Genomic DNA, 23,735 nt, shown 5'->3' on the forward strand with positions numbered 1-23,735 from the left:
CTTCTTTATCCATTTATCAGTTGATGGGCATTTGAGCTGTTTCCAAAATTTAGTTATTACAAACTGTGCTGCTATAAACATGGGTGTGCATATATTGCTGTGGTATGATGATTTTAATTCTTTCGGGAAGATACCAGGAAGAAGGATAGCTAGGTTGAATGAAACCTCTAGTTTTAGTTTTTTGAGGAATCTACACTGATTTCCACAGTGGTTGCACCAGTCTACACTCCCACCAACAGTGGAGAAAGGTTCCTTTTTCCCCTCACCTTATCAGCATTTGTTAGTGGCCGATTTCTTGATAACAGCCATTCTTTCTAGATCAAGATAGAATCTCAGCATTATTTTAATTTCATGTCTTGAATGACCAGTGATGTTGAACATTTTTTCATATATTTATTTGCCATTCCTACTTCTTCATTTGAGAAGTATCTATTCATTTCAGATGCCCATTTTTAGATTTGGGCTTTAAAATCAGAGGGGTCTGATTTTTTTGAATTCTTTACATATTCTAAATATTAGTTCTTGACCGAGGATTTAGCTCAGTGGTGCTGCCACTTACCCCGCAAGCACAAGGTCCCGAGTTCGATCCCCGGTACCAAAAAAAAAAAAATTATGGTGAATATTAGTTCTTTGTCTGAGGAGCAGTTGGCAAAAAAATTTTCCCACAATGTAGGTTATGTCTTCACTGTACTGGTGGTTTCTTTTGCTGTGCAAAAGCTTTTTAATGAGATCTCAGTTGTTGATTCTTTTGTGATATTTCCCGTGTAATCAGAGTTTTGTTCATAAAGTCTTTGCCTACACCAATGTCTCCAGGAGTTCTACCTATTCTATCTTCCAGCAGATTTACTGTTTGTTTTAATACTTAGATCTTTGATCCATTTTGATTTGAGTTTAGTGCATGGTGAAAGATATGGGTCTAGTTTTAATCTTCAGCATGTGGAAAACCAGTTTTTCTAGCACCATTTATTAAAGAGGAAATAGGAATATTTTTAAAAGTCTCAAATATCAAAAGTGAAATTATGCCTTTGATGCTTTTGCTACCATGTGGGCACCATGAACTATTCTCCTCTGCAATGCTCCTCTGCCAAGCCACTCTACGTTGAAGCCAGCTGATTATGGACCAAAACCTCCACAAACTGTGAGCCAGCTGATTATGGACTGAAACCTCCACAAACTGAGTTTTTGTTCTTTTTTTTTTGGTACCAGGGATCGAACTCAGGTCCTTGCACTTACGCAGCAGGCGGCGAAACCACTGAGCTAAATCCCCAGCCCCAGCTTTTGTTCTTTAACTTTGAGTTTCAGGTATTTTGTCTCAGCAACTAAATAGTTACTTAGTAACTTAGTTACTAAGAAAAGTAACTAACACAGAATTTGGTACCAGAGAAGTAGAGCTATTTCTGTAACTATACCTGACCGTGTGGTTCATGAGCCTTCAGGACTGGCTTGTGGGAAGAGTTTGGAAAGGTTCAGAGATGCTGGCTGAAAAAGAAGGGCTGGAATATCTTAGGCTGTACTTGATGGGACATTTTGGTCAGAACTCAAAAGACCAGAAGGCTGATAGAAATCCTGCGGGTAAAGACCAGGCTGGTGAGGTTTCTACTGGGAAGGACAGAATTGGCTGTTGGACTCCAGATAATATGTGTTATACCTTGGCAGAAAGTTTGTCTGGATTTTGCTTGTGTCCAGAGACTGGCTAAAACTGAGATTAATCTGGCAGAAGAAATTTCAAGGCAGTCGAATGTTGAGGCAGTGGCATGGCTACTGTTGGAGGCTTTTTGCCAGATCTATGTTGAGAATCAAGAGCAAAGAGCTCATCAGAATGATTTAAAATGTTTTGAGTTTGGCCAGAAAGGAAGCTCCAGTAAATCTGTGGACTGCAAAGACAGAGCAGAGGAGATCTTGATTGCTGAGAAGGAATAAGAAAATAGAACAGATGGCCAGAGGGCATCTCAAGCAGCAGGACTCCACACTTTGTAACCTCTAAATTGCAAGTAAAAGACTTTAGTTTGAGAGGAGAGCCCCAGAACACCATGTTCCAGAATGACAGTGGCCTAGAGAAATTGCTCCTTGGGATTGGGCTCAAGAGTGCTCAGCAGTGCAGGCACTCGACCCCTACAGCCAAAAGAGAAGGAAGCCTGGCTACTGCTCCAGCTGGCAGCAGACCTTGGCATCATCCATGTGGTGCTGGTTTTAGGCACATGCAGAATGCAAGAGTTGTATGGTCAGGAAGGCTTCCACCTAGATTTCCTAAGAAGGCCTGGGGAGCCAGGCAGTCTGCTCCTGAGAGGGCAGGGGTTGAAGTTGTTGAGTGTGAAGCTGAAGGTGCAGTGGAGATCCTACAAGTATGGAGAAGCCAGGAATGTGGATTGTCTGAGGAAAACTGCAAGGAGGGAGCACAGCCAGCTGAAAAGAGAAGCCATGGGAACTACAACCACCAGAAGTGCCACAGGGGTGGAGCCACCCAAGCCTTTTGGAATTCACAACTTGCCACAGATTGCCAGGAATGCTGGAAGTGGAACTGTGGGATTTAATATTTGCCCTACCGGATTTTGGATTTGCTTTTGTCCCATTCCTTTGTATCCCCCTGCTTATAACTTTTGGAATGGAAATGTCTATCTTGTGCCATTGAATGTTGGGAGTGTTTACAACTTTCTTTTCATTTGCACAAGGGCTTGCAGCTAAGAATCTGCCTTAAATCTCAGAAGAGACTTTGGACTTGGACTTTTCAGCAATGCTGAAACTGTTAGAACTTTGGCAACTCTTGGAGATGAGCTAAATGCTTAAAGGGATATACACAACTCTTGCTGGGCCAGGGATGAAATATCATGATTTATGTTTGGATGTCTCCCCAAGGCCTCATGCAGTCATGGGTGGGGCTTTATAGAGGTGGCTTTTTTCTAGAGTGTGTGATGCTGGAATTGATTCATGGTGCAATGCTAGGCTCAAGGGATTAAGGATGTGAATACTACCCACCCTAAGTAGTATGGATAGGATAAAAAGTGCAGAAAGATACTGTTAAGGGCCCTTGTTGCTTTTGCTACCTTGTGGGTGCCATGAACTGTTCTCCTATGCAAAGCCACCCTGTCTCAAAGCCAGCTGATTATGGACTGAAATGTCTCTACAAACTGAGTGCTAAATAAACCTTTCCTCCTTTTTTTTTTTTTTCTTTCCTTCTTTTTGGTACCGGATATTGAACTCGGGACCTTTTGCTTGTGAGGCAGGCGCCGGAACCACTGAGCTAAATCCCCGGCCCAAACCTTTCCTCCTTTAAAAAAAAAAAAGTTAAATTATAACGTGGTCCCCAAATTCCTAACACCTGTCTCCATGTCTCATCTGTGTCACACCTATAGTGTTCCCATGGCTCAAATTCCTAAAGCTTTAACCTTTGGGGCTTTGTTAATGACTAGTGTGAAGTGTTTCACTGTTATCCCAAGTTTTATTTTGGTGCCTTGGAGCTGAGTGAGGGGCTCCATCATTTACGCTTGGGACTATAACACCCAATCATGAGATCAAGATCAGGTTAATATATCCATTCCTACAGCTGAGGTTGAGAAAGCACATAGATGTACTGATACTGGGAAAACAGTCATTCTGTGGTGGATCAGCAAGAGCCGAAGGTTTAGTTGTAAGAAAGCATGAAAAATTTGAAACCTGAATGACCTCTACCTTGAAATTCAAAGATTAGGCATTCAAAATACCAACATATGGAGCACAAGTACTGGGTATTCTAGACACATGAAAAACACTAAAACAAAAAAACCCTGATACATGAATACATGAAATGAGACTATTAAAGTTGGGATAGGGTAGGGCCGGGGATTTAGCTCAATGGTTTTGCCACCTGCTGCACAAGTGCAAGGACCCGAGTTCGATCCCCAGTACCAAAAAACAAACAAACAAAAAAAAGTTGGGATAGGGTAAAGAGTAAGATGAGGAACAAGATAGTATATTGCTGGAATTAAGTCTCTCTCATTGGAAGGAGCTCAGATTCTACCCTTTGAGACCTTCTGTTTAGTGGGGACATGGGCATCCAGCTTCAGTCATCTGATGAGATAATCTCTGGGTCTCAATAGCCATGTAGTACCTAGCATACAATTGCAATAAATAAATACTTGTTGCAGGAATATGGTACACATAACCCCCACTTTGGAACCTATTAAACTCAAGAGTCAAAAGAGATTTAGATAATGTAGTGACCCTTGCTATTTGACCACTGTCACCATTTGAAGAGAATTGAAGAGATCTAGAAAGTGAGTGATATGTGGGGTAATAAATTCTGATTCTTCTATAGAACAGTAAGGAAGATGAAATGTATAGGCTTATCATGAATGATCAGCCTGAAGACACAGATATTACTTCATATTACTCCAGATGGCGAACCTTTTAGAGCGTTCAATGACAACAAAAGCCGGCTTTGGCACACATGTCATAGGTTCACCATCATTGCTCTATAGTATACCATGGTATCTGGCTGCATGCAATGGAAGCCTGGCTGTTGAAGCTTAACTACAAAGGGTTCATGTCATTCAGATAATAAGAGATACTCAATTAGTAAAAGTGACTCCACTAGATCTTCCAAGTTTCAGGTGTCTCCTGTTTTCCCACTTTGTCCTTGTGCTCATCAACTTTTTAGCTGCTCTACTTCTAGCCTAAGGACCTGCATGATTTGGCTCTCCAGGCTCCTCTTTGTCTCCCACATTGGCTTTTCAGTTTCTGAAACTCCTCCAAACTCCTTCCAGTTAGAGCCTTCTCACATGCTGTTTCTCTGATGGAACACTCCACCCTCCACTCATCATTTCCCCAACTCCTGTTAAAGTTGCTCAATCACATGTCACTTTCTCAGTGAGGTTTGCTCTGATCCTTCAAATTATATCAAATCTCTTTTCACACCATCTCAGGATGCTCTGAAACATCTTAACTATAATTAAAATATTTAGTGTAATTCTTAATGTCCATCTTCCTCCCTTAGACTGTAAACTCCATGAGAATGGGGATCATAACTCTTACTTGCCACTAAACAACCAGCACTTAGCCTAGTGCCCAGTATGGATATTCAATAAATATCCATAGAATGGGCAAATGTAATAAATGCTACAAAATAGATAATGAAATGCCTCAACACAGCAGCAACAGCTAATCCCCTGTGGGGAGACCAGAGAAGACTGAGCCTGAAGGAGTTAGCTCCTTGAAGAGGAGGGAGAGGGTAAGGGGATAGGTGGAGGACAGAATGCTTCCTGCAGAAAATAAGTAGCACAAGCAAATATTAGAGGTGAGAGTGTGGAGAGCTTAAAAGCAGAAGGAAGTGCAGCTTGTTGCTGAGAGGAGGGGGATGTGAGAGGAGAGAGGGAACAGTGGGAAATGTGGAGCCCAGGCCAGGTCCTGGGAGGCTTTGTAAATCAGGTAAGTTTCTGGCTTTAAAAAAAATGATATACAGTAAGTCCCTGATTCACAAACATTTGAGTTGCGAACTTTCATAGATACAAAAAGACCTGGCATTATGAACACGTGTAGATGCAAACAAATTGAAGAAGTAGCTTAAGTGTCTGCCGGACATTGTCACAGTTGTGCTGCTGTGTGTTTACTGTACAATTTAATAGTATACAGTGTACAATTTGATAGTGTACAGTGCTCAATCAGAGCCTAGGATGTCTGGAACCAAGAGGAAAAGCAGTAGTGATGTGGAGAGAACTGCTAGGAAGCGCAAAGCAATATACATTATATATTTATATCAAAGTTACACTATCTAAGACTCACTTTGTCAGATTTATTAACAAATTTGATTTATGAACATTCTCCTGAAATGAACTTGTTCATAAGTCGAGGACTTACTGTATAATTTATATACAAAAATTTCACCCTTTTAAAGTATTTAATTCAAGTGCTTGCACAACTGAGAGAGAGAGAGAGAGAGAGAGAGAGAGAGAGACAGACAGAGACAGAGAGACAGAGAAGAAAGTAGAAAAGAAAAAGAAAAATTTTTAAAAGCTCAGGGTTAAGAGTTTTATGGGGAGAAGGCCATAGTCAGATTTGCATATTTAAAAAGAGGGAATGGAATGAAAGGGCTATGGGGAGTAGAGACAACATCAGCCTGACTGATGCCACTGCAGCAGTCTGGGAGAGATGAAGACAGCCAGAACTAGGTAAGTGGCAGTGGAGATCAGTTCATCAGCTGAAGTTACTTGGTAATTGGGTAGAGAGCAAAGTTATGGTTTAGATCTGAAATGTCTGCCAGGAGCCTGGGATTTAGCTCAGTGGTGTTGCTCTCTGCCTCGAAAGCGCAAGTTCTGGAGTTTGATCCCTGGTAACAAAAAGAGGCTAAAATGTCTACCAAAAGTCTCATATATTTAGAAGGTGACTGGGTTTTTGCAGGGGCTATCTATACTCATCGGTAGATTAATCTATTGATGGGTTCAGTATCTAAATGCGCTGTTGAGAGAGGTTCAAGTTGGAGGTGGGTCCCTGAGGGTATGACCTGGAAGGGAGTATTCTTGTCCCAGCTCCTTCCTGCTCTCTGCTACTTGGCTACCATGCAATGAGCAGCTGTCCGCTGCCACACTTTTCGGCCATGTCATTTCTGTCTTGGAGCCAGCCAAGTATGGACTGAGACTATGAGCCAAAATAAACCTCTCTTCCTTTAAATTGTGGCTGTCAGGTATTTTGTCCTAGATATGGGAAAATGACTAATACAGGTCTGAGGAAGAGGGAAGAGGCAAAAGTGACACTCAAGTGTCTGGCCTGGCCAGCTAGGAGGATGATGAGCCCAATGATGGAACAGGGAAATGCTGAAAGGGAAAGATGAAATCACCTATATGAGGTAATTTGGGGGCATACAAGTATGCATGATCTTATTTGGTAAATGGGACAGGATAGCTCTGTGTCAGAGTTATAAGTGTCAGAATTATTGGCAGATAGTAAGTCAAGGGTGAGATCAACTTGAGAGTGAAGTGTGATCTAAGCAGAAGGCCTGAGTGGAACAATATCTAAGTGGGGAGGAAGAAAAGGAGACTGAAAGGAGAGCTAGAGAGGTGAGCGAGAACCAGGAAAATGGTGCCGTGGAAGCCAAAGGAAGAGTACTTGAGAGGAGGGGATGGTAAACAGTGTGGAATATTGCACAGAAGTCAAGTATAATGATGATGACTTGAGTTCTATGGATTTAACACAAAACAGGTCAATGGTGGCTTTGTTAGAGAAGGCAGGCTGTAGTTGGACAAGATGTGAGATATAACTGCAAAAGAGAAAAATTCTGGGTCGGGTGTGGTGGCACATGACTATAATCCCAGCAGTTGGGAGGCTGAGGCAGGAGGATCACCATGAGTTTGAGGCCAGCCTGGGCTATATAGTGAGTTCAAGGGCAGCTTGAACTACACAGTGAGACCCTGACTCAAAAAAGTAATAATAAAAAAAATAAAGAAAGAGAGGCATTCTGGCTTTGTAACAATATACTCAATGTCTTCCTTGCTTTAGATTCTCTTTTTCAACCATAAAATAGGGATAACAGAAAGTGACAGGGCAATAGAGACACCTAGGACATGGTCACCCTAACAGAAGCTTCTTATGGTATTGAGAAGATTAAATGAGTTAAGTTATGTGAAAATGCCTTGGAAAAAACACTCAAAACTTCTAGTTTTCTTTCCTATTCCTTGTGTGAATCACTAGTAACAAATGCCTCCCTTGGAAATTCCTGATATTTGTTGTTACTGATATTCAGCATCCAGGTAATATCTGTCTTGGTTAGAAAATTAGACCACATCTGTGACTAACATTTGGTTTCCAAATGAGTAGCATTTATGCTGCCATAAGAATTATCTGAATCCAGGAAAATGAGATTTGTTTCATGTTATGGCAGAGCTGAGCTTAGTTATACAAAATGAGAGAAAGCAAGGAAATGGGGCCAACAATTAGGATCAAGAATAAAGTCAGCCCTTTGCTCCTTCATTTTAAGGTGCTAGTCATAACCCAGGTCATGAATTCTCTCACCTTGTGATCATCTTGTGAATCTTTCTGAAGTGAGAAATGGCTAACAGTAAATTTGTTTAGAACAACAGCTACCAATTATTGAGTGCCTTATTATAGCCAGTACTTTATGTAACTTAACTCATTTAATCCTCACTACAACCCTGTGATGGTTTATAGATGAGGGAGCTGATACTTGAAGGGTAAGCAGCTTGCCAGGGGCCAAAGTTATTAAGTGGCACAGCCTGACTACCTCTGAGTCTAAAGCTCCAAGTCTTCCCCTAATGGACAGAGTGGATAACATCATTATTGGCTCTGGAATATATTTTAGGAGTTACAGAGTTTGGAATATAGAATCTTTAAAAAATTAATTGCTTTAAATTTAAAAATTATGTCTAAGTTAGTCTGAAATTAACATGACTTTCACATACAGAGATATAAAAAGGCCAAGAGAAAGTGGATGGGCAAGAGGAAGCCAGCTGGGGTCAGCACTTACTATGACACATCTATAACCTGAAGGATAGTAATCAGCTGGGAAAGGTATCAGGATAATTCTGCTGAGACAACTGTGGCTCAACAATAGATGGGAAACAAGGTACTGTACTTTTAGCTGGCCAGCCAACAGAAAATTTGAGGTTATCCATTATCCCAAATGCTTGGAACAAGTGTGTGAGATTTTTGTATTTTTTCAAATTTTTGGATATTTGCATACACATAATGAGAGATCTTAGGGATGCAATTCAAGTCTACACACAAAATTCATTCATATTTCATATATACCTTATATTCATAGCCTGAAGGTGATTATATAGATTTTTAGTGTGCCTCAATTTTGATTGTGACTTGTCACATAAAGTCAGGTGTGGAATTTTCTAGTGGGAGCATCATGTCGACGTTCAAAATGTTTTTTATTTTAAAGTATTTCAGATTTCAGATAATCTGATTATTTCAGATAATCTGATTATTTCAGATTAGGGATGCTTAATCTGTATTAAGGAATTGTGACTGGTTATGGTGGCACATGCTTGTAATCTCAGCACTTGAGAGACTGAGGCAGGAGGACTGCAACAAATTTGAGGTCAGTCTAGGCTACATAGTGAGTTCAAAGTCAGCCTGAGCTACTTAGCGAGACCCTGTCTCAAAAAAACAAAAACAAATCATTAAAAGAAAATGTCAAAGGGAAAATATTTGGTTTGCCTTTTTTATAGAACTATTCAATTTCAACATAATGGTCAATCAGTGCAGATATTTTAAAAAGGAAAGAAAAAAAACCTGGCAGAGAGCAAAAACAATGTTAGCTAGGTGTGGTGGTGCATGCCTGTATTCCCAGCACTCAGGAGGCTGAAGCAGGAGGATTGCCATGAGTTTGAGGCTAGCCTGGGCTCCATAGTGGGTTCAAGGCCAGCCTGAACTACATAGTGAGAGCTTGTCTCAAAAAAAAAATTATTTTTAAGCTTAAATCTTTTCTTAATTGGTATCTCTTTCCTCAATGAAGGGCAAGGAAAAGAAGATTTAACTAAAAAGGTAGCAAGAGAAGTATGAGCATACTAGATAAAATCCTTTAATGAAAAGACACTGCAGGATTTGGGTTCTTCATTAATTCCTGAAAGTGCAGAGAACTCTTCCATAGCTCAGAAATAATGATATTTCTAAAAAGATCCTATATTATCACATTAAGCTAAACACATGTAGAAACAAATGCATCATGCCATTTTAAAGCCAACTTGTTTCTCAATTACTGTGTTTTTAATGGTGGCATCCCAATTCCTGAGTCACCACATTATCCAGTTCTCTCCTTTTTTTCAAGTCCACCGTGGTCCATACGTTTGGGTATAAATGCCTGCTTTACCTTGCAATAGCTCTTACCTTGGATAAGATGTTTAATCTCCCTTTACCTCTGTTTTCTGATCTGTAAAATGGAGATTATGTCAGTTTGTACTTTGTAAGGTTACTGGAAGGAATGAATTAGTACATAATAAGTACTTAGGATACTTTCTAGATACAAAGGAAAACTCAAAAATTAAAATAATCATTTTATTATCCATCTTTTACACATATAGTTTGTTTTTATAATTTTTGTACTGGTCTTTTTGTTACTGTTGTTGATTTTTGTAACATCTTTAATTAAGAAAACAAGCACTGGGCTGGGGATTTAGCTCAGTGGCACTGTGCCCCCCTTTCAAGTGCAAGGTCCTGAATACCAAAAAAAAAGAAAGAAAGAAAACAAGTACTAAGCTGGTGTGATAAGGCATGCCTATAGTGCCATGTACTTAGGAGACTGCAGTGCTAGGATTTCTTGAGCTCACCAGTTCAAGACCAGCCTGGGCAACATAGGAAGATTCTGTCTCAAAACAACAACAACAAACACCAGCTTACTTTCTACCCCCTTATCTTCCCTCTGTTCCCTCACTCCTGTCACTTTACAATGTTAGAGTGATCCTAGAGCTAACAACTGGCCCAGCATCTTCCTAATCACAGCACAGACAGGAAGTAGATCTCTGGTGGGCCAGTTCTGCAATGTTCTGCTCACTCTGAAAGCCCAGACTATAGTGCTTCTCTGGCCTTTCCAAAATTCTTTTAAGAGGGCCAGCGATGTAGCTTAGCAACACAGTGCCTGCCTGGCAAGTGCAAGGTCCTGAGTTTGATCCCCTTACCAAAAAAAAAAAAAACAGTAATCTACCAAAATTCTTTTAAGTGAGTCTCCTAGATACAATCTCTTTCTACTTATGTCCAAGCTCTGTTAGAACACACAATACTGATCGACTAGTTTGTCATAAATGGTACAAATACTTTCCTGGCTTATCTTTTAACTTTATGACAATTTCTTTCATACTAAAATTTAGTTGTAAACTGGGTGTGGTGGTGAGTGCCTATAATCCCAACACTCAGGAGTCTGAGGCAGGAGGATCACCAAAAATTCGAGGCCAGCCTGGGCTACATAGTGAGCTCGAGGTCAGCCTGAACTACATGGTGAGACCCTGTCTCAAAAAACCAAAAAATAGGGCTGGGGATTTAGCTCAGTGGTTCCGGCACCTGCCTCTCAAGCGCAAGTTTCCAAGTTTGATCCTTGTTCCCAAAAAAACAAACAAAAAACCCCCCAAAAAATAAAAATTAAAAAAGTAGAATTTAGGGCTAGGGATTTAGCTCAGTGGTTCCTGTGCCTGCCTTGCAAACACAAGGTCCCAAGTTCGATCCCCGGTGCCCAAAAAAAAAAAAAAAGAATTTAGTTGAAATCTGTAAGTATTTTCCTTTATGGACATTGTTCGTTGTACTTAGGGCCTTTTTACCCCCAAGATCAGGAAAATACTTATTTTCTCATTCTAGTTCATTTTATTTATTAAAAAAAATTTTTTTTTTGGTACTGGGGATCATACTCAGGATCTCAAACTTGCCAAGGCAGGCACTGTGCCACTGAGCTACATCCCCCACCCTCTAGATCTTTTAAATTTTTGTTTTTAATGTAGCTATTAATCAGATGGTAACTCATTTGAAAGACTACATATTTAACTATTATCTACATATTCAACTATATAGTTAACTACATTGTTAACTAGCATCTATGTTTGTCTTACCTTCTTCCCTCCTGTCCTGTCTTCCCTCCTGTCCTGTCTAAAGCTAATCCCTTCACCTGGGCTCCTGTCTCACTCCTGCCTCCTGTCTCTTGAAAGTAGACAAGGCTCCTATTTAAGTATTATAAGGAAGAATTTTGAGAAATTGAGGATAGCTTAAAAAAGTCACTGTGGAGAACCATGACTCACAAAAGAAGCCAACTAGCAAAAAGGCTTTCTGAACAGGGACACTAGTCTGAACCATCACGGTGTTTCCTTTTACAGTACTTTGCACCGGTGGGTATAAACAGTCAAAGTGATCCTCAGCTACAGGTCTGTAGGAAGGAAAATGAGAAGAGGCACACTCGCACTCACTGACACATTGTTGGGAATAATAGACCAAGGACTTTAAGCTGGACAGGAGAAAAGATGAAGAGAATGGGAGCTGATCAGGAGAAATCAGCAGCTAAGGAAATAGACTCTCATGTGCCCAAGAATAGTAGGATGTAAGCAAAAGAGAGTTAGGAGGATAGAAAATTGTGACCATAGTGAGGGGGACTTGAATTTCATATTTCAGAAGAGGTAGGTCCAAAGATAGAGGATGCAAAAGTGAGATTTTAATATACTTTGTTGGTGGTACATGTTATATATATTCTTTTCAACCTATGAAATAGTTCTCAGTAACAAATAAAATTTTTAAATTAAAAGCCTCTATAACCAACATTTTAATGGTTTCTCATAATCTTTAATTGCTTATTTAACTCATTTACCAGCCATGTTTGGTGGCCCAGATAGGAGGATTGCAAATTCAAGCCCAGCCTGGACATTTTAGTGACTTAGTGAAAGCCTGTCTTAAAATAAAAAATAAAAAGGGGTGGGAATGCAGTACAATGCAGAGGCCCTAGGTTCAATCCAGTACTGCAAAACAAACAAAAAACTTATCCACCAAAACTTGTTTTACAGATGACCAGCTAGCTGGGCATGGTGGTACATGCCTATAATTTCAGCACTTTGGGAGGCTGAGGTAAGAGGATTGCAAGTTCAAGTCCTGCCAGGGCAATTAGTGAGACCCTGTCTCAAAATTTAAAAATTTATTTATTTATATTTTCGAGATAGGGCCTCTCTATGTAGTTCAGACTAGCCTTGAACTCACTAGGTAGACCAGGCTGGCCTTGAACTAATTGTGATTCTCCTGCCTCAGTCTTCCAAGTGCTAGGATTACAGGTGTGTACTACCATGCCCAACAAAATAAGAAAAATGCTAATAATGTAGCTCTGTGTGAAAGCTCTGAGTTCAATCCCTAGCATCACATAAAAAATAAAGATGACAAACTGCCTAATAAAATATTTTTCTGGGTTTATACTTTATTTTTTGTCGTTGTTTGATTTTTTTTTTTTTTTTTTTTTTTTTTTTTTTGGTGCTGGGGATCGAACTCAGGATCTTGTCCTTTTGAGGCAGGTGGCAGAACCACTGAGCTAAATCCCCGGCCCTGTACTTTATTTTTGAATTGAGCTACTCATACACTATAATATCCATTGTTTTGAAATATACAATTCAAGAGGTTTTAGTATATTCACAGAGCTGTGCAACTATCATCATTATCCAGAATTCCAGACATTTTTTCTTTTTTTTTGAGACAGGGTCTATGTTGGCCTTGAATTCACTATGTAGCCCTGGCTGGCCTCAAATTCACGGTCATCCTTCTGCCTCAGCTTCCCAAGTGCTGGGATTACAGGCTTGCACCACCATGCAGCTCTAGAACATTTTCACCCCCCCCCAACCAAAGAAACCCTTTCATACCCATTAGCACTTACTCCCTAATCTTCCCTTCCCTTCACCCTGTTGACCATGAATCTACTTTCTATCTCTATGAATTTACCTATTCTGGACATTTCATATAAAGTGAATCATACAACATATGTCCTTTGTAGCCTGTGTAGCTTTTTTAAACCTAAAATATTTTAAAAATTCATCCATGTTGTAGTATATATCAGCACTTCCTTTTTGTGGCTGAATATTTCATTGTATGGATATACTATATTTTGTTTATTCATTTGTCAGTTGATAGACATTTGGGTTATTGATAGTTTTTGACTGTTATGAATAATGCTCTTATGAAGATTCATGAATAAGTTTATGTATAAACATATGTTTCAGGGCCAGGGATTTAGCTCAGTGGTTCTGCCACCTGCCTGGCAAACGCAAGGTCCGGAGTTTGATCCCCAGTACAAAAAAAAAAAAGTTGCAATTATCTTGGTTATATACCTAGTATTGAAATTCCTGGGTCATATGGTAACTGTATTTAACTTTATGAGGAACTGTCAGTTTGTACTTTTCTTGACTTCCCTGATGCATTTAGCATCAATGATCATGCCTTTTTTCTGAAAGCTGTCTTCCTACTCTACCACGGTAACAATGTCTGCCAAACCTACTACTCCTAGCAAGTCCCTTCTGTTTGGTTTCTCGTCTCCCTGCCTCCATCCTTCAAAGTTCCCCTATGGCTCTGGTCTGCAGTCTGTTTAATATTCTAACAATTCGTACATTTTAAAGAGGTACCAACCTCTACTATAGCCTTCTATCATGAAATCACCATTCCAGCCAGATGAATTGCAGTAGTACCTGCTAAATGCTTTCTTACTTAGCCTAAACTGCTCTTCCTTATCTCTGCTGTATACTTCTAAATCTAGTTATCTTTTGGGGTCAACTTCATGTACAACTACATGTGAAAGTTCTCCACTGACTCCCTCCATGCTCACCCAAGTTCTTTTCTCTGAGTACCAGATTTTATAGCCATAACAATAATCATAATCATATTGATATTAACTTTGTGTGTTTATGTCTGATCTCAAAAAATGTCTCTTCTCCCTCCACCTAGCCAATATCTTGGTGACCAAAATATTTTCAAGTTGCACATGAAAAAAATAAGTTCCTCTTCCCAGTGCCAATTACTAGTTTGTTGTATATTCTTCCAGGAACACCTATGGATATTCACATTTTTTTCTTTCATAACTGGTACCATGTTATTTACGCTCTTTGGTACCTTCCCTTTTTCCCCTCATATTTTAATTGGACTTTTAAGTGAAACCTCATTAATTTTTTGAAAAGTCTAACTATACTACATCCACTGATTATACTTTGCTTATTTTTCTTTTCAAAACTAAAGATTAAACCTGAGAATGGTGACATACACCTATATTCTCAGCTACATGAAAGGCTGAGGCTGAAAGATTCCAAGTTTGAGCCCAGCTTGAACAACTTAGTGAGACCCTCCTTGTCTCAAAATTAAGACAGAGCTGGAGATGTAGTTCAGTGGTAGAGCACATTCTAGCATGCACAAGGCCCTGGTTCAATCCCTAGTACCAAAAGGCGGGGTGTGTGTGTGTTAGAGATTAATGAGGAATAATTTCTTTAGAAAAATCATACTACTTTTTATTTCATTTGGCTCCACTTGTTAATGTGGATCAATGAAGCTACTAAAATTTGTTTACAGAAATAATAAATACTTTGTCATTGTAAAAATTCATGAAGGAGGGGGCCGGGGATTTAGCTCCAGTTTCACCATGCCTGCCTCGCAAGTATAAGGTCCTGAGTTCAATCCCTGGTATCAAAAAAAAAAAAAATCATGAAGGTAAAAATTTTGGTATGTGTAACTCCATAATTTTAAAAGGCATTTATATCAATATAAATGTATCTGTAGAAATTAGTTTTTTTAGTTTATTTAAACATAAACTAAGTAATATCATAATGTTAATATTGTTGGGCAGTTTGCTTTTTTTTCATTCAACTGTATATTAAAGAATCTGAGCTGAGTATGGTGGTGATGCCTATAATCCCAGCACTTTGAGAGGCTACAGTGGGAGGATCACAAGTTCAATTCTTGCTTTGATAACTTAGTAAGACTGTCTCAAAATAAAAAAGGGGGTGGGGGCTGGGAAATGTAGCTCAGTGGTAAAGGAACCTTGGAGTTTGAGCCATAGTACCCCCTAAAAAAGGAAACTTACCATGTATATGCATATAGATGTTATTCACTTTTCTTAACTGATACATAGCTTATTTAGCCATTCCTTGTTATTGGGGATTTAGGGTATTTCTAAATTTTGGTTTTTGAGACAGAGTTTCAGTTCAGAATAGCTTCAAACTCATGGCAATCCTCCTGCTTCAGCCTCCTGAGTGCTGGGATTACAGGTGTGTGCCACTACACCTGTCTTGTTTCCAAGTTTTTGCTACAAACACTGTTATAATGAACATCTTTGAGCATGTCATATTAAGCACAAGTGTGATGACTTTTTCTCTAAAATAGATGGTAAGAAGTGGAACTCTTGTCAGAAAATACGTAAATTTAGGAGTGCAATAGATATAACTAAATTACCCTTTGCCAGTTCTATAGTATAACTGCTAGGCATCTTTTTTTTTTTTGCAGTACTGGGGATTGAACTCAGGACCTTGCACTTGCCAGGCAGGCGTGGTGCCACTGATCTACATCCCCAGCCCTGCATCCTTTCAATATTGAGGCCCCAGTTTCTGGATCTATAAAATTAAAGTGATGTTTCCTAAAATGTGGTACTTGTACTATCAGCAAACAAAATACTTTTATTTTTACTGTTTTTATTTTAATAATTATTTGTATCAAAAATAAATTAGGAAAAAACCTAATTACCATACTAAATCAAGGATTTATGGATGTTATTTCTAGTAATATAAAATTTACATTTTATTTATATTTATTTATTTGTTTGGTACTGGGGATCGAACTCAAGACCTTGCGCTTGCAAGGCAATCGTAGTGCTACTAAGCTAAATCCCCAGCCCTAAAGTTTACGTTTTAAAGGACATTTATTTAGCTAGGCATGGTGGTACATGCCTGTAATCCCTGCACTGAGGGAGGCTGAGGCAGGAGATCACAAGTTTGAGTCTCACCAGGACAATTTAGCAAGACTTTGTCCCAAAATAAAAAATATAAAAGGACAGGGGATGTGGCTCAGTGATAGAGTCCCCCTGGGTTAGGTCTCCATTACTGGAAAAAAAATATTCATTTAAGTTGAAGAAAAGTTAACTGATATATTAAAAATAGTATGCACATAATATAGGATATAGATATGACAAATCATATGATATATAAAGGATTTAAGTTTCTTCTTTCATGAAATTAGGAAGGAATTAGGGTCTGGGAATGTGGCCCAGTGGTAGAGCACCTGCTTTGCACACATAAGGCCCTAAACTTAATCTCCAGCACTAAGGGAAAAAAAAAAGAGCCAGGTGTTGGGGTGTACTCTTGTAATCCCAGCACTTGGGAGGCTGAGGCAGAAGGATCACTTCGAGGCCAGACTGGCTTACATAATGAGTTCAAGGGCAGCCTAAACTACATAGTGAGACCCTGTTTCAAAAACAAACAAGGGCTGGGGATTTAGCTCAGTGGCACTGCACCTGCCTGCTAAGCTCAAGGTCCTGAGTTCAATCCCCAGTACAAAAAACAAACAAACAAACAAACAAGCTACCTGCCTCGAAAGTGCAAGGTCCCGAATTCGGTCCCTGGTACCAAAAAAACAAACAGCAACAAAAAAATAAGCAGAGATTAAAGCTGTACAATCTAGATTTTTAGCTTAGTTATCAACATGGGGCTGTTGATTTTTCACTGATAAGTAAGGACATTAAGAAACACAAAATCCAGACCTATATACTCATCACCATTACTTCATAAAAATACATTTTAAATGTTTTATAATTATAAAAGTGTATGTAATTGAAAAATAATTCAATTTGTACAGTAAGTATAAAAACTCATGTTCTTGCTCTTTCTCACTCTCAAATCCATTCACGGACATTCTCCCACAGAGAACCATCTTACTTTTACAAAGGACATGTTTAACATTATGAACATGGGGGGGGATATGTATATATAGATTTTTCATGATATTTATGCTACGCATGATATATATGTATGTACATATATAGTATACATAAATTGCTTATATACCTAAGTTGCCAAACTGGGCAACTTAGTGAGACCCTATTTCAAAATAGAACATTTTTAGCCCAGCATGGTGGCACATGCCTGTAATCCCAAGAGGCTGGGAAGGAGGATCACTGCAAGTTCAAGGCCAGCCTGATCTATACAAGGAGACCCTGTCTCAAAAAACAAAAAACAGAGCCAGGGATTTAGCTCAGTGGTGCTGCCGCCTGCCTTGCAAGCACAAGATCCTGAGTTAGATCCCCGGTACCAAAAAAACCAAAAACCAAAAACAAAACCCCAAAAAACAAAACCACCAAAAAACAAATGAATGACAACAAAGAAAAACACATAAAAGGGCTGAGGATGTTGCCCATTGTGAAGGTCCCGGGTTCAATCCCCAGCAACACTAAAATAATAAATAAATAAATAAATAAATAAATAAATAAATCTCACAATAAAAGACAAACTTCCAGGGAAGAATAAGTAGCAACCTTAGTTAGCCATTTTGAAATCATCTATCTTGCTAAAAATTCAAAAATTAGGTATAGAGGGCCAGGGATTTAGCTCAGTGGTTCTGCCACCTGCCTTGCAAACATAAGGTCCTGAGTTTGATCCCAGGTAGCACACACACACACAAAAAAATTGGTATAGAATATTCTGAGCATTTATATGCCTTTCATTATTATCACCAACTTATATATGTTAAAAGACAATCAGGAATCTCTTTATTATCTCCTTGGGTAGAAAATCACAGGTTGCAAAATTTTTTTAATCCTTTAATCTACATGTTACATGTCGCATGTCTGTGTGCTCTTTCAGTCATTCTCACTGGTTCACTACAACAGGGTTATAAATTGGGTCACAGACTTCATGGTATTCATAATATCATGAACATATGATTTTTTATGTATATATTATTGTTGTTTTGGCAGGGAAGGGTTTCTATGAACCAGAAAGGTTAGAAACTATTGCTTTAGGTAAATTTATTGATTTTTATTTTTAAAAAATAATCATTATTGCATTTGGAGCCCCTTCAATATTTTTTCTAGTTCTTTTTCAGGGCAGGAGTCCACCTAATTTCTGGTTTGCATTTGATAATGGCATATCAATTCCTTGTTTTCACCTTAATAGTCTTCTAATTAAAAACAAGAAATACTTTCCTCTACCAATTAGTCATAAGGGATTTCAAGGGTGTTTCATTTTGTTTTGGTTTGTTTTCCAAAGTACAGAAAGATGGAAAGATGGAAAAGGCAGAGAGTGATGCCCACATAGAAAATGACAGGCAGGAAGACAAGCAGCTAGAGATGCAGGCACAGATAAAAGGCCTAAGGACAGACAGAATACAGGCAAAAGAAATACAGAGAAACCTAGAAACACACAAGGAGAGACACAAGAACCAAGTAGATAGAGAAGGAGGATGGGAGAAAAATAGACAGGCTGGCAGGAAGCAAAAGGATGACTGACAGAGAAGCAGACAAGATTATCAGAGAGAAATACAGACATGCAAACAGAAAGGGGAAGAGAGAAAGAGAAAGAAGGTAGACAGATGAAGGAAGAATACAAGGTAAGAAGGAAGACAAAGTGATAATACTGTTTTATACAATATAGTGCCTTATAATTTATAAAGTGCTATTGCATACATTATTACAGGCAGACAGGGAGAATCCCACAGACAAATGGGGTGATAGACGAATACAGGCCAATCAGACAGAAGAGAGGGGAGATAACCAATCAGAAAGAGGCTAGAATGGAGACCAAGACAGATAAGAAAGAATCAAGAACAGAGAAGGGAGGGCACATAGAGATAGAGGCTGAAACAGTTAAATTCAGGAATATAGGCAGTAAAAAAGCAGAAATGAAAGAAGAGTACATTGGGTAGAGAAGGTGTATCATGTTTCTCAGAGACCTGGTTAGAGGCTGAGTCTCTCTATCTCTGTCAAAAGTTATAATGTTTTAAGATGGTATGGAGAGGATCCAGAAGAAAGGGTAAAAAAGAAGAAAAGTTTTAATAAGGAGCAAAGCTTTTTAGATGAGAAGAAAGACAAATTTCTTGGGCACTCTAAGTCAACAACCTAAAAGGATCTAGATTCATATGCTAAGTGGGAAAGGTCTCTACTCTGTAAATATATAAGTACCGCTTATAACTGTAAGTACTTATAATATACCTATATTTTTATGTTAGTTTTTAATATGTGCAGGCCTTTCATGTCTTTTCTTAACTAGGTCATATTTCAGTGAAAAGACCGACAAAGATATGCTGCCCTCCATATAACTTACTATGTGGAGTGGGAGAGAGCAAACACTACCTAAGCACTCCTTTTGTACTGATTGTCAAGATCTGCAAACAGTCAATTAAAAATATAAGTGCCAGGGGGCTGGGGATTTAGCTCAGTGGTGCCACTGCCTGCCTCGCAAACCCAAGGTCATGAGTTTGATCCCCAGGGGGGGAAAAAAAAAATACACACACACACACACACACACACACACACACACACACCATAAAAAAAATCAGAAAGGCAAAAGGGGCAAGAGGTGGCAAGCTCAACAAAGACAGTAAAGAGACTAACAGAAGGAACATTCAGCAAAGTTAGGACAGAAATATTAAGAAGCAAGTATTGGACTTATATATGTGTAGACTCTTCTCTGGGGCAACATCCAAGAAATGGGACATAGTGGCTGCCTCTAGGGACAAGAACTCATGCCCTGGGGGAGAGGCATGGGCAGAAGGCTTACTTTATACAGTATAGGTTTAGTCCTTTAAAAATTTTATATCATGTATATGTCTATTAAAAAATTCATTGGGAGGGCCAGAGATTTAGCTCAGTGGTTTTGCCGCCTACTGTGCAAGCGTAAGGACTCGAGTTCAATCCCCAGTACCCCCCCCCCCAAAAAATTCATTGGGGGAGAAAGAAAGAAAGAGAAAGAGGGAAGGAAAATAAATCAAGCAGAGATGTAGACAGTAAGGACCTGCCAAGCAAACAGCCAAAAGGCAAGAAAATATCAAGAGACTGGGAAAATGGCAAAAAGACTAAGGCAGGCAGACTGTCTGAAGAAGCAGAAAGTCAGAAAGAAAAAGACAAGTGTGAGAGAAGGCAGGGTAGGGGATATGGTATGAAGCAGTTAAGATTTTGGGGCAAGGGGATTATTGACAGGACTGGAAAGAGAGACCCTCCCTATTGATGGATGCTGGCAGAGAGGAAGCCAAGGATAAAAAGCTGATACATATTAAGTGAAAAGATACAGGCATTAAACAGTTGGGACAGCAGGCAAGCAAGCAGAGTAGATAGGCAAGAAGACAGACCTAAAGGGAGGCAAGAAAAAATGATGATCTTAACAGTGATAAATAGGAGGGACAAGTAGAAGGGCAAGATAAGAGGTAAACATGATAGGGAGTCAGGGTAGGGCCTGGAAGGTACACAAACCAAGAGATGCAGGCTAAAAAAGTGATAGAGACAGGCAGGCGGGGAGACAGATGGCCGGAGAGAAAGTGGTGGGCAAACAGCCAGAGAAACAGACAACCAGAGAGAGAAAGAGGCTGCCAGCTAGTCAGGGAGAAGCAGACAGGGAGGCAGGGAGACACCATAACAGGAGCAAGCAGGTAAAAAGGCAGGCAGAAACATGGATAGAAGAGGAAAAAATCAAGGGGTCAGTAAGGAGGAAAGGAAAGGAAAGGAAAAAGAAAAGAAAAAAGAGAGAGCAAGCAAGTAGGCAAGCAAGCTGGCCAGCCAGAGACACAGACAGGCAGAGGGGGGGATGAACAAGGAGAGAATCAGGCAAATTAACAAATGCATATGTAAAGCACACTGAAGAGAGAGAATGAAGAAGTCTTCACAGGGATACACATGGCTACCCACACCTACAAATTGTGGCACATGTGACAGGCAGGCCAAGGTGCTTGGCACAAAGGGAGAGGGCACAAGGCAGAGAGAAACTGGTCCGCATGATGTGCTGTGTGGCCCAAACACATGTGAAATAGACACTTTTCCCAGACTCTGTACAATCCACAGTGTAACACAGAGGGCTGGAAAAGAGGGGTCAGGCATATGAGGAAGAGCCAGATGAGGCCAGAGACCAGAAGACAGAAGTAAACAGAAGACAGTCAGTCACTCTGATGTGATGCAGCCTGAGGGTCAAAGTGATGAGAAAGACAGTGAAAAATAGACACACGTACAGAGAAGCCCATATACAGAAATAGGGGGATACATAGGCAGATTAGCAGACAGAGGGGAGAAAAGAGCTAAATTACATGGAATGAAATTCTACTCAGTATACAAATGATATGGGAGCATTCCACAGGCCAGGTTAAAAAACAAGATGGAAACAATGTTCAATAACATGCATTAGTATAGGGGAAACATCAATAAAAAACATTTTAGCCTTATAAACAAAAATTTGTAGTGTTCTCTTGTCTCTAATACTTTTTGGTTGCTGCTTACTCCTTCTTAGGGTGCCCACTGCAGAAACTGGGGGTCTGGCAATTACACTTAAGATGTAGAGAAATGACCCAAAAGAGAGATGATTTTACAGGTCTGCAATGTAAAGCAAGGGAAGGGGCCAAAAGAGGTCAATGGAATGGGAGGAAACTAATGTTAAGAAAAGGGTGAGGAACAAAAAAGGTAGAAGTGAGCTATGTGCCTTCTTTCCTTTGCTCCACTGGCAAGTTTTATGTCTAGACCTCTCTGATCAAATCTCTGTGTGAAAAAGCTGCTTTTAGACTCATTTTCAACTGCCAGCTGATTCCTGGTACCACTTTAAGATAAATGCTGAGGTACAGTTGGAAATCATGGTCAGCAAGTTAGATGAAAATGCCTCAGTGTAATAAATACCTCTTTCTTTTTCTCAATCCCAGTTACTTTTCTCTTTCTGGATACCTCAGTTTCTTCTGCTTTAACACTGTTGGAGATCATGAAGGAAGGGAAATATACTGAAACAGGAGAAAAGAGAAAATAATTTCACCACCTTCATACTTTCTCTTCTTTATTCTAAAAATTTGTTTTACCACCAAATTAACTTCTCAAGCGAGATGAATTTTACATGCAAGCAATTAAGAGAGGAGTAGGCAAGGAAAAGGGGAAAAGAGTGAAGATAAAAATTACAATTACAAATCACTGAAAGGCTGGGCAAAGGGGAGAATCAAACATGGATTCCTTTGAAAAAAACCTCAATCATTGTATCTATTCATATCTCTTCCCCCAAAAGTCACTATGATTTCTGTCATATTTTTTAAAAAAGAAAAAATCCAGTACCGCTTCTCATTTAAAAGATATGTACACAATTAAATGCATTTCGACTTCAATGAGGTATGTAGCAACAGAGTTATATATAAACATATATTTCATCTTTTTCCTTTTCAATGCCTGAAGGGGAAAAAAACCCTTCACATCAAACCACTCCCTTCTAAAGTATTCAAAAAAAAAAAAAGCTTGTCTTTAGAGAAGGGAGGTGGAAAGGAAGAGACTAGTAAAGAAAAAAATTCAATCTAGTTGGACTAGTATCTAACTAGTTAACCTTTAACAATTTATGCTGATGTCAGACTGAGCATGAGTACTGATTAATGCCCCCCCTAAATATTTTTATATGGGGGGAGTTAGTCACAGCAGCCATTTTTGTTTTATGCAGAAATCCTTCATGCCCCCCCAACACACACACACACACACACACACACACACACATACACACTTCAGTACACAAGGAAAATATCTCTATTAATGTGTGCACTAATCAGTTATGAAAAAAGGGAGAAATTTGTGAGTTTCTGGGTAGGGGCTTGAAGATGGGGGTGTGACAGGGAGAATGGGGGGGGGGGGTAAAAATGAAATATTAAGCCAGCCATTTTGTTTTAAAAGGGGATTTTCCCCCCTCTCTCTTTCTTTATGGAAGGGGTGGCGGTGCTGGAGGGGGGGGTTGTTTTAAAAATAATTTCAAGGCGGCCATCTTAGTGCCTCAGATCTGAGAAATATTTCTGAGCGCCCCCCTCAGAATTTAAATAGATTTAAAGCCACGGGGGTGGGGGGAGAAAAGTCGAAAACTTTTATGTATATATAATTTTTTTTTTCTTTTTTTAAATAATCCCCTTTTCTTGTTCTCTTGGGAGGAGAGAGGGAAAAAAGTCTCTCCTCAAAATTTTCCAAGAACATTTTTGGGGGTGGCTTGGCCCCCCTCCTCAGACGGCGGCCCCGAGGGTGGGGGTTTTGGAGGGGGGTGGCCGGGGGGTTTGGGGGGCTGGGGGAGGCAGTGAGGAGGACGCCGCCGCCAAAGAGGAGGAGGAGGAGGAGGAAGAGAAGG

The 23,735-nt window shown here is 39.6% G+C and overlaps 1 long non-coding RNA gene across 1 annotated transcript; it reads right to left on the reverse strand.

Moving 5' to 3' along the window:
* Positions 1 to 697: 697 nt before the first annotated feature.
* LOC110344411 (uncharacterized) lies at positions 698 to 23,661 on the reverse strand. Its single transcript, XR_002386997.2, has 2 exons — positions 22,277 to 23,661; positions 698 to 9,862 (listed from the first exon to the last, which is right to left on the reverse strand). It is a non-coding gene; the product is annotated as an uncharacterized LOC110344411 (long non-coding RNA).
* Positions 23,662 to 23,735: the final 74 nt, after the last annotated feature.

This window comes from Heterocephalus glaber, unplaced genomic scaffold, assembly GCF_053883595.1.
Source record: "Heterocephalus glaber isolate CG9 unplaced genomic scaffold, H.glaber_assembly_v1.0 deba00001564, whole genome shotgun sequence".
NCBI classification, from domain to species: domain Eukaryota; kingdom Metazoa; phylum Chordata; class Mammalia; order Rodentia; family Bathyergidae; genus Heterocephalus; species Heterocephalus glaber.